Below are 12,899 nucleotides of genomic sequence, written 5' to 3' on the forward strand. Positions count from 1 at the left end.
CCCAGCCTGTGCGGACGATAATAGGCTTGACACAGGTTTTGCATTGTTTAAAGCATATATATAAGATATAAGACCGCCTGTAAGAGCTTTATCTGCTGTTGTTACAAATGAAATCCAAGATGATTGAAAGGGAAAGCGATTAGAGAAAGTGTTTCTTTTTTCAATTTGTTTACTCAGTGCGCTTGACAATAGTTTCCTGTACAGTCAGATTCTTCATGCTGGAAAAGATGAGCATGTACAGATACGCAATCATTATGATAAAGCTTCAGCCAGCACAGCTTAGGCTCTGTATGTAACTCCTGCTCTCTCTTTAACTGCCTCGCACCCTGTTTAAGGACATGGTATCAAGTAGCCTGTATTCACAGTAACTTGCTCATGCTCTAGTCCTGAATACTGTACTGGAGGAATTAATGCAAATTACTACATATGAGAAGTTAAAGAGTGGTAGCTGTTACTCACGAGGTCTCCATTAGGCAATCTTACTCCACATTAAAGCCATGGTTGAACTGGGCTCCTCAAGCCAAAAGGTTGCCTGTAACAGCCTTTGGACAAGCATGTGCAACCAACCGGTTATCAGTAACAGGAAAGTTGAACTAAAAAAACAACCTCAAGAAAAAAGCACAACTTCACCTCACCATACAAATGCTTCTAGAAGAACTTACTGCAGAAACCATCACACATGGCTCCGGCCAGAACACCTTCCTCTCACTTGGGGAGTTTTTCTGATGTGAATGGTCAGGCCAGTGGCTTTCCACAAGCTGCCCCACTCCCCCTGGGAAGCCAGAAACCCCTCTGTGCTCTTCCACTGGCTTTGTTTCCTGCTCCCCTCCTCTGCACGCAGGTGCTAAAAAGCAACTTGCTCTGACTTCAGACCTGGAGCTCTATTGCTCCGCTCATGCCTGCTGCCTTGCTAGTCCACTATTTAGCCACCATTTAAAAAATAGTTTTCTGGTAGTGAAGCCCTGTAGTCTACGTATCCAGCCTAAATTCAGCTCACAAATAATTCAAGTGAAAACTTGGTCCCATTTCATATTAATTTCCCTTGAAACCTGTATTATGCCACTTTGTTTCTTGGCATTATACCAGGAAAGATGTCCAGTGCCTGTGGGAGTAAAGGCAGCCAAGTAACAGTTGTTTCCAACCATAAGCTTTTTGTCAGTAACACTGCAACCCACACTTGCTCATCTAATAGAAATCTCATTAACTGTCAGCCCTGACAATTAAATTATCAATAGGTCTGAGTAGATTTATCTGAAATAGAGTGTTTGAATTCTTTCCATCTTAATCAAAATAGTAAGACTTAGAACCATAAGAAGGAAAAAATACAGAGTTTAAATCATTAGTTTTAAAACCAAGAGGCAAGCAGAACCAGTTCTTAATTTTTTAACTAAAGTCTAACAAATGCTACAAGTATTTCTAGAATGTGACTTCATGGAGTATCTGCAGTTTTGAATCTCCCAGCTTCCAGTCTGTTTTTTTTAAAGAAGAATAAAATGAAATTAGTTATATGTTATTTCTCTAATGCAACTAGATTTTTTAATCAAAATGCTCTCAAATGGTCAAAAGGGTTAAATCACTTTCTTACATAAATTTCAGGACATGTACCTTACCACTCTGCCAATGTTACATTCATGCACCTTTTCCACCTATTTATGTCCACACTTGCAACATTAAGCATTACATTCTCCGAAGAGAGAAAAAGCACAGCTGACTTCCTTGGTGTCATTAATCCCAGGTTTTGCCTAGATAATGTCTTCAAAAATGTTGAGTTTGTATTGTTGCTAAGTCATTAATGACTAATGACTCCTACTGGAGTACCTAACAGCAGATGACCCTGTTAGGCTGCTCTTCTCAAGTATAAATCCTGGCTGTAGGAGGAAGAATGAAAATCACAGGAGTCACTGCTTGTAAAGCGAGAAACTTCTTTGGATAAAACACTTTAACCCACATGACTTTACAAATGAAGCATGGAAAAATAATATGATTATGATGGAACACTGACTCAGTTGCCTCATAATCATCAAGACATTTCTCAAGGCAGATTTAAGAAAAACATAGTTGTTAAAAAAAAACCCAACCCACAACCAGTCTAGAAATCTTCATTACCCCACTAGAAAAAATGTTTAGCTTTTGAAACTGCTCATTGCTGTTAAACTTGGTAGAATAGGGTGGGAGAAAGTACAATCCCTGTGGCACTTCCCTGTCCAAAAGTTTCAGAGGTAGTAGCAGTGGTTGTGATTATGTATTTTACTAATATTAGCAATACTGAGAGGAGGCATAGGACAACTCATTAGCACAATCAGGTAGCTAGGAGTTTTTATAGATACATCTCTACTGGGAAGTAAAAAAATTCTTCTGTTAATTTTCAAAACACAATCAATACACCTGCCAAGTATGACCTGATCCACAAAGATACTTAAATTCAGAGCAGCTACTTACACATTAGTAGTGGCTCTGGGAGATAACACGGTCGTCCCACAATAATCTAAACAACAGCAGCAGACCTGCCACATCACCAATAGTTCAACGGCCCATGCATTTTGATTTTGGAATTCAATAACATTTCCTAAAAGGAGCATATGGACAAATTTTCCAGCTTTGGCACCATTAAAAAGATGTCTACATATGAGCAAGAGTTTAACATTTTTCACTGGGATTTTCTAGGAAGATACTCAGGTTTTAAAAATGTGCTCTTCCGCTGAAGTCCAGCATCATATTGCACTTATTTCCATCAGCCGGGAATCTAACCAGCTCTAGTCAAAACCTACACTTTTAGTTAGAATTGTTATGCCACAATGATTGGGCCTTCATTATAACTCAAGATTTGGCATTTGCTATACTTAAAAAGGAAAGGAATTTGATGAGCCAGTGCTGTTTTTGCAATGAGAGTTCTGCTGTCACTCACTGTTGATGCTTTCATCAAGAAAACAAATTCCACAGAAACAGTTTTTCCATTCTATCTACTTTTTAGGCACATTGCTGAAAAGGTTTTCATCAGCATTCTTTGTGAAATGACTCCTTTCCATCAGAACTTGCTCATGACAAAATAAAGGTTTGCTTTTTATTCCTTACACAGGGAATGCAGTACAAACACATGGGAAAGGATGACAAATGGCACTGACTAGCCAAAACCAACACTTAAAGAGCAGGATCAGACAGATTATGGACTTTTAGTGCCCACATAAACACAGTAAGAATACAAAGACAGTCACCAACAACTTGAAAAGTTAAAGTAGCTGCACATACTTCATCACGTATACCCTTTAAACTGGTGGTTACTCTTAGATTACCTGAGAACAAGTACATTGTAGATTGCCAGAAAAGTGCTTGCTTCTGATTTTGTTCTATTCATTCATATATGAAAGTCTCACCCTAAGATGATTACTTTACTTTATTACATAGTGCTTTGCTTTGGTCTTTGTGGCTATTGCTTTTAAAATCCGTATTTACATAAAACAATTGTCTGTGTGGATAGGTAAGAAAATCAACAGTACACTTAAATATATACATCCAAATGACAGTGTTAGTAAGTCACTGACTACCTGATCCTCTCTCTCCAAAGTATCACTTTGCTATGTTTCTGAAAAACTGCCTGTTTATTACTAAAAAAGTGAGCTGTTTTTTCGCTACAATAGACATTGGCCAAAGGGTAAGATGCAGAAATGTGGCACCTCTAGGTCAGAAGAGGTATTTAGTAACCTAACGGTGTTTCTTCAGTTTTGCGGAATGACCTAGTTTTCCTACAGAAGTAGGGCATACAGATTCAGTATTAGCAAGGACCGAGCACCACAGATCACCTTAAGCAAAGTATTTGATCTTGATACAATATGTGCATATTTTGAAAAAAAAAAGTTTGCTTAAATATTCAAAGTGATTCATGCATAACTGTTGGAATTTAAGCCTTCAAGCAGAAATTGCCTGCCATAATATGCCAAACTGATACACATTTCCAGCAGTAACTTCGTTTCATACTTGGCTCTCACAACTCTTTACCTACATTTAGGTCCAGCTTTCTCAGTCTGCTTCAGGTTTGTTTCCATTTTCCTAGAGAGAAAATTAGTGGATCTAGCACACAAGTTGTCCACATAATTAGATAACATTCTTACATGTTTTACCACAGAAAGACTCATAGGAGCGGAAATTGTGAGAGCAGAAATGGACATCACAGTATCAGCTAGCCTATCTTCTGGCCCAGAGAGAGCACTCTCATCCCTAATACTTCTTGAGTCTGTTTTTAAACCAACCCCCGGGATGGAAATGCCGTAATCTCATCAGTATCCATCCAATATCAGTGCTAAACTACCTTTCCTTACTTTTTCTAATGACTTGCCTAAGTCTGCTTGCTATCATTTAAGTCCGTTACTACTTGCCCAACCTACAGCACATGGAGGGGAATTTAATTCTGTGCATTGCATCCTTCAATGTAATTGAAGACTTAGATCTCCTCAGTTTTCTCATAATTAAATTTGAAGTTACTGTTTCTCCCCCCAACCTGTTTTCAGATCTCTGACTGGCTTCACCACTCTGGACCCTAACATTGGATGTACATGCTTCCTGATCAGCAGAATTCAATGCTGAACAGAGTAGAAGACTCCTATTTCAAGACTCTGTTTCTGATGATGCATCCACTCTAGTGTGTTTCACTCCAACAGCATGACATCGTTGAGTCATATTTAGCTTGCAATCCTCTATAATGCTTAAATCCTTCCCTGCAATTCTGCTGTCCAGGAAGTCTTGTCCCTCTGAAGTTGGCATTCATCTCAGGTGAATTGTTAGATGATTTCTCAAGAGTGTGAGAACCTGTTCTTGTCTTCCAATGTGCTTACAGCCTTTTGAATTAATATAATCTGCACAGTTAAAATATTATTCCTTCATCCAAATCACTGATGAAAATACTGAATAGTACTAGACTCAAGCAAGGTCCTTGAAGAATCATGTTTGTTACAGCCTTTTGATTTGATGTTAAAGCACTGATTTTCTGCTCTAGAGTAGATTTTTCTTACCAATTCTGCATTTCCTAATAGTCTCACCTACTGCATATTTTCCTAGTTGTTAGACATGGTGAGGGCACTTAAAAATCTGTAAAAGTCAAATTATTTGACTCCTACTGCTTCTCCCTTATTCACCCTGTCAGAGAAGATAATTAGATTAGCTTGACATGAATTGTTGCTAGTACATCCATGCTCGTTGTTACTCATCTCCTTATCATCTCTTAGGTCCCTACAAATTGCTTATCTGAGTATATTCTGGCATTTTTCCAGAATCTAAGTTGCAATGGCATCTGTATAATTCTTTGTCTGTTCTTTTCACTGTCTTTTCCAAGATAAGCTCAAAGTTTAGGGCAAGATTTAAAAAAAAACAGTTTTCTAGACTCCAAGATCACCACTGGCAGTTATTGATGGCTGAAGCAATTTGCCTATGTAACCAAGCTTAAATTTCACAAAGTCCAACCAAAATGAGAATACCTGGCGTAAGTCATCTTTAACCTAATTTTTCCCTATAGTAACCTCAACTCTTATCCTTTTGTGACTATTAATGCAATGTCTTGCTGTCCTTGGTTAATGAAATTTGCAACCTTTCCTCTTCCCTCATTGTGTAGACATTATGTTAGACACTATGAGGCACAGCCGTTCTCAGGCAAAACTCAACTACAAAACAGTTGATCTGAAGGGTGTTAGCCCTGGTCTTGAGACCAGAACCTGTTGCATTTCATCTTCCTTCATGAGAGCTAACAGATACCGCCTCAGACTTAAAAAGCTCGGCATTGTGACAATTAAGGTGTGATTAAGCAGATGAAAGAGCAGATCTGAAGAATATAATCAATTCTGTATTCCACGTTTCTCTGAGGCAGATAAAACTCTGTGGAAAGAAAGTAATAAGTATGCAGATAATCATGCTCCAAATGTCCTCCTAGGCAGAATTACTATTGTCTTCCTATGAACATTCACCATATTCATATTTATTAACACTGTCAACAACTGATTTACCTGCATTTTGCTTGCAGAAGACAGACATAAGAATTTAGCTGAGAGATGCTGCAGCAGAAGATTCTGTCACAGACATACCAGAGAAGCTTTGCAGAAAACAAACATCAGCTTTAGCTGACCCTTCTAGCTTTGCTATTTCTATAGCAAGTCTTATCAAACACCAAATCCAAATTACAGAACACTCTGCAGTCTTTCTAAGTCTGTAAAAAAGAAATCAACTTCCCTTTAACACAAACATCTTGTTGTTACCCTCTGCCTTGAAGCAACTGGTCTCAAAAACAACAAAATGTCTTTTTTGTACAAAGTTCAACTTTACTTACGGATTGCACAGATCTCATTGTGCTATTTGCATTTTTATTACTATCTTGTGTAATACAGGAATGAGGCAGAAGTGTATATAAAATCTGACATATTTTCCTAACTGTGGTTGAGTGTTGGATGACGGATCTGGACTGTTCCAAACATCTGACAGTTATGCTGAAGCTCCATTTGATGGAGCAACAGTCACTGTATATCTCTAGCAATGAACGTAAAATTGGAAACTTAAATGTTATTTCATACATCAAAAGACAATATTATGTTATCTGCTCCATCCAAAGCTTTAATAGCTCTGTTGGAGAAGGAATATATTCTATTTAACTTCATACCTCCTATGATCACACAGCTGTGTGATATGATGCCACCAAAATAACTTTTCAAGGAATGGAAACACTCCACATTTTAAAATTCAGAAAGCAGTAATAAATCTTAAGGATTCAATTTGCTACAGATGTTGGATATTACAGCAACACAGAGCACGGCTCTGAATATTGTAAGAAAAACAGGACACATGATAAAAATGCAATTTCTAGTTTTCTAAACAGTTCTGATTAGCTTTTTAAAAAAGTGAAAAAGCTACATCTGTCAGCTTTAGACTTGTGTTTCATTTAATCCTAAATTTTCCCCCTAGTATCTGCAAACTTTTTCCAGATCACGCTTCAGTCTTCAATAAGTCTTACTGCTATTATAAATCAAGCAAATAATTTGGAGGGTACATTATGTTCCAATGTAGCTAGCATAATCTATCCCCTTACATCCTTCTCTGACACATCAGATACTAGCCGCTATTGCAAATGGGATACAGGACCTTGGACTCAATCTACCACGAAAGTTTCTAGGTCTTGTTTAAATATTTTAGGATTATCCATCCAAACGGATCTGAGCAACCAGAAAGTCCAACTGCACTCTTGTCACAGACATGTACTTACCTTCATAGACTGATGTTACCAACAGCTAGTGATACCCACCCTGCATTACCCTTCCGCATTGAGGAAGTGTGGTGCTAAATTTGGATTTAAATGAAATAAAGGTGTCAGACAAGTATGAAGAATTGGTGTAAACAAACAATGGCTTGATGGTTGACTGCCATCCACTTCAGCCAACTGAAGAAGGATGTTTTCTGTACATTAAGGTAATTATTTGTTTATATGCAACTAAGTATCAAGGCATAAGCAAGCTCAGTTTTTCATCTTGAAAGAATGTTGTTCTGTCTACTTATGCCGAATAGCTTAGCATTTCCTGAAGTCATTTTATTCAGTCACTGTTTCAGGAAGGAGAGCTAAAATCAAAGCTGGTTAAATTATAAGAACCCTAGCCTGGTGGTGGAAAAAAAAGGCATGGAAAAAGAAGAGTTTAAGAGGCCAGATATCTAACCCAAGATCTTCCTCAAATAAAGCTCTACCCAGGATGGGAGTTTTGCCTAAATACCTAGTCTTCACCATGATGTCTGTATGCATCTGGATAAATGAGAATAGACATTTCTTGGAAGTGATACTAAGTATACACAGACTTAGACACACTGATATGTGTAATACCTTCCTGTAAACCTAGGAAATGTGTTGCTCTGCTAGGATTGCTGAAATATCACTCAGATATCTGAGAAAGGAAGCACTCAGAAGATGTAGCTGGAAGTTGTAGCAAGGAAGCTGCTAGAGAGGCCAGGATGGAGGACTGTGTGCTACACATTGGCTATGAAAGAGGTGTACAGTGCCTGAGCACACCGTGCCGCTCAACAAATATGTGGTATTTATTCACACATGCCCAAAAAGAAACATGGCAGCTGATATCTGTAAAGACTGCAGAGCCGAGATATGAGAGGGAGCTCTCCTCTGCTTTGCTTCTCCCTTCTCCTGTCTCGCCTTACTGTGCCTTCTGCTCTCTTTCTGCAAGAGGCAGTGACTTGAAGGCTGGGTGGCCACACATATGTTTAAGAAGATTCAGTTAAGGTTCCAAAACTGTTTTCTGTTGGATGAAAGAAGATGTATCTATAATCTGAATACACAGTTATAATAGATTGTTTTAATATACATCTTAATATATATATCGGTGTGTGTTTTGCTTTGTTACTAAAGGCCGAATGTAGAACACTCAGTTAACAGTTTACAACCAATTAAGCAACAAGTTACTTAACAGCAGCTTTAAATTATGCATATATTTTCAGTCCTAATTTCCTGGCAATCAATGTCATTTTTCCAAATCTCTATTTAAAACTTTAAAGAATTTCATTCTTGTCTACTAATGGATGGTTCAATCTTTTTATATGTGTGCCTGTGAAATATGCCAAACTTGGCATATGACAAAATAATTGTTTACATTGTTACAGAAAAGACACAGTAGTATGTACTTGAAACTACTACTCCTGTGCACTCTATATCCCGGAAACAAACACAGCATTAAGTTTCCTGTGAACAGAATTAAGCAACCAATGTCCAACAATGACAGTACAGAAGATAGTTTATAAGTAAACACAGCAGCAGTATGTGATGCTGTTCGGGAAAGCCTGGCCCTGTATTCAGCCTACTCCCATCAAACTCCCAAACCCAGCACTGTTGTACTGGTGCTGTCAGAAGGTACACCCCTGCCTGTGGTTTCAGAGGACTAGCAACTTCAGCATCACCTTCTGGAGTTGCAGCTGCCGGTTTTGAGCTCAGCATCCCATACATACAGGTTTGTTTTTTTTTTTCCTCTAGAGGCATTACTTTGCTTTAACAGAGTAATTTATATTGAAGACTCTCTGCCTTTTTTTTTTTTTTTTGACCACTCAGATCTGTGAGGTCCTTCTGGAGCTGCCTGCCATTAGCACAGCATTTAACTACCCAAACGAGCCAAAGGACTTATTAACTAGAAAGAAAGTTTAAGACAGCATAACAGAAAAGCATTGAAGCTTAGTAGTTAGGACACGTACTAGGGTAAGACCTGGTTTCTATCTGGAATTCATTTAAAGTCCTTGAGTATCGAGTTGAATGCAGCCTGTTTCAAAACTTCAACAGAATTTGTAATAAAAATTTAGTCTCGTTATCAGTGCACTGAGCCATTTACTTACTCCCACACACAAGTCAGATGCATGGCAAATCAGTTTGCAGAGATCATTTAATTACTCATGAGTGCACCTAGGGGGGTATATCCTAATTCTCATAAATGACCTATAGTTTCAAGTGTTTATTCAGAAGAGAAGCATTTCAGAAGGTCAGAAGGGATCATTCATCAGAGGCTTAGAAATTGCTCCTCTGTCAGTTTTACATACAGTAAAAAGATACACGGTAATTTTCAGACTCGCATCAGGTTTCATTATTTTTATGATAAAGAGCTTTTTTTCCCCCACAAAGAGAACAAATTCTCATTTAAAGAATTTCTTAACTAGTATATTCTTTCCTATTGAATCTAATATAGAACATAATTTTATGCAATCATCCTAGGACTACAAATAAGAATAATTTTTTATTTATCCTGGCACTCAGCATTTGATTGCTTTTGTACAGTTACATTTTATTGCAATATAGAAAAGTTCTCGCTCCCCCCAACCATAAGAAGGAAGACCAAACTCCATTAAGTTTTTAATACTCATGCAATATCACACTGTTACCCTGAACATAAAGAGAATTTCATTTTCAGCATTTTACTATAGGAAGTTTAGACTAATTCTATTAACAAGGCTAACAATGTTTCCATGTGAATGAGAAACATTGCCTCTTCCAAGTAGGTCATACATGATGGCAAGGCATGTTCTCACAGGATATGTTGGGGAGCACCTTCTAAACCCCAAAGTACATCAGCCACATGACATGGGGTGCAGTGACACAGGACATCAAGTTACTCCAGTGAAGGCAGGTGAGGGGCAGCACTGCAGCCACAGGAAGATCCTTGAGATCCTGCGCCTCCGTGACCTATTCCTCCTCCTCCCACCTCCCCATCATGGCTCTGCAAAGACCTGGGGAGCACGTGAAGTTCCCACTCTGCCACAGAGAACAAAGAGGGTGAGAGGTAAGCACCACAGCTGCCCCACACTCCAGCACTGTCTGCAGGACAAAATTACAACTCTACTACAGCTTAACAGAGGTCAGGTTTTGCCCAAAGGCTTCCTTCATGTAACTGATGGGCATTGATTTTAACATCATGATTCATTTATTGTGGCTGTCTTTGTAACTAAAAGATGCAATAAAAATGACTGCCAACTTCAGAGATGTGGTCCTGAAAGGCTGATACAGACCAAGACTCTTTGGCTTGGAACAGGTTTCAAGTCTTCCCACATCCCCAGGAAACATTTATGACCTGCTTAACACAGACTAATGCAAATGCAAGTCTTTGTAAAGACAAAATTCCAGATATAAATCAGGTATAACTTACTATACGTCTACTTTCCTACAGATAGCTTGAAAAATGACGGGGTTGAAATCTTCGTTGCTTAGGTAAAAAACAATTATTCTGAAGCCCAAGAAAAACATGAATGTAAGCCTTAACTATTGAGATACCTGTCATTTCAGTGGCTGATAACTGGAAAAAATGGGTGAAATATGAACTCCTGACGGTAAAAAAAGTATCTGGAAGAGAGACAATGAAGAGGAACAAAAAATGAAACAGCAGTACCAAAACCAGGACAGAATCCATTGGGGCTCTCCCCTGAACTCGCTGTCACCCTGCATGATATAACTCATGACAAAGTCCTGAAAAATAAGGGGAGATGCAAGGCAAGACTCTAATCTGGTCTCAACTGCAGATACACCACTGCTCTTGGTAAAAATCTGACTTGGAACAGAGCACAGCATAAACAGGTAATATTTCTTGGCTGTGAGACAGAATATAAATTATTTGCAACGCATCGTCTCTGCTGAAATACTTTGCATGACTCCTGGCTGAGAGAGCAGGACCTCCAAAAATTTAAGCAGGGAGTCAATAGCGAGCCACAGCATTAACAACTCGTGTGCAGTCTGAATATCTGCATAGGTCCCATAATTCTGTGCCATACAGCCTTTATGTAAAGCCTGTGCAAGCTTTGAGATGCAGCCTGCTCTATGGATTGCTTGTCAGTGCTGATCAGTGCTGCCGAGCACACACTTGCAGGTGCCAGCTTATCAAATGACCTGAACCTAAGAGCAATGAGCTCTAATCCGCAGATGAATTTAAAGAGCCCAATTCCCCATTGACTTAAAACAAGATTCAAGAGTCTCTCCAGCTCCAGACACTGACTAGTAAGAAACAGCAGGGCAGAAAAATTCGGGAATATTCCTTGCAGTAAGCACAAGCTCACCACTACCCTCAATCAGTCTGAAGATCCTGAGTAGCTTTAAACACGCTATAGCAATTAGAAAGATAGCTTTGCGGTAAAATGGGCATTTGCATTTGAATAAACACACTTAACCAGCTAGACTCCAGCATCTCAGATACTGATTTATTTTTCTTCTCTTCAGACAACCCTAATAATGTAGATACTATTTTCAAGGGTAGAAAATTTAAAGTTGCCCTGTAGAAAGAACTTCCCCGTTATTTTCATGTTCTTACTCCCTCCCCTACTAGACTCAAGATTCTTTACTATTTCTACTACTGCAGTTTGAACAATTAGTCAAAACAGCTTTCTGTAAAACTAATGACTGTACCCCTCCAGCTTTAATTTTGTTGTGTTTGACTGATTAGAAACAAACAGAGCATGAGCTACAAAGGAAGAACTTTTGTTCTTCATCAGCTGACAGCAGACAAGTTATTCTCAAACTCCCAAATATGGACCTGCTGGTTTATAAATAACTTTCAGACAGTCAGTCACATCTAAGCCTCCCCTAAAAGATAATTGAGGGAAAAAGACATGTTTGGACAAAATTCCTGTTCTGGATCATTTAACCATTAAATTGAACCAGGAATTCAACTATTTTGTTACATTGCACAGAAATACTTGGACAGATCTTCTCTATCAGAAAATTGGACACAATTATCCCTCTTGCATTTTTGTAATGTGCATGTTCTGTCAGGATTTTCTTGTAGGAATGATCACACAAATGAATAAAACACCTGGATACACCTGAATGGCACAGATGACTAGATTCTTGGTTTTTTCCTATTCTGGATTCTTGGTTTTCTCCTATTAGGTCATTCAGGCGACAGCTACTGATTATTTTAGCTAGAAATGGCTACAGATATGTGTGTTTTGAAGTTCATGTGACACTAAGTGGAATAAAGTACAACTAAGAACAAAAATACAGCAGCTAAACATCAAACTTCTCATATAGTCTGACTAGTGAAGCTAACCTGAGAATCCATTTGCCTGCACTTTTACATGCGTAGGAAATGCGGGTTTGTAACTGCACGTGTTCCAGTATTTGGTAGTTGTTTTAAAAGTACCATTTGTGTTTGTTTACCTCTACTAGAAAGTCATAATCAAACATTCCGTTTGTATTGTACCTAATTTGTATTTTCTTTAAAAGAATATAACACATGTTGGAACCTAGCTGTTGGGAATTTCCTCCCGATGTCCGTATTTACCTAGAATAGCTTTTAGAATGTAGCTGTTATCATAGCTTTGGTGCTATTTTTAGGCATCTTTCTAGAGGTTAGGTAGAACAGAGGAATACAGACAAGTCAGGTGCACTGGGTTCCCTTATGACCTTG

Source organism: Phaethon aethereus, assembly GCF_964289735.1.
Source record: "Phaethon aethereus genome assembly, chromosome: 4".
NCBI classification, from domain to species: Eukaryota; Metazoa; Chordata; class Aves; order Phaethontiformes; family Phaethontidae; genus Phaethon; species Phaethon aethereus.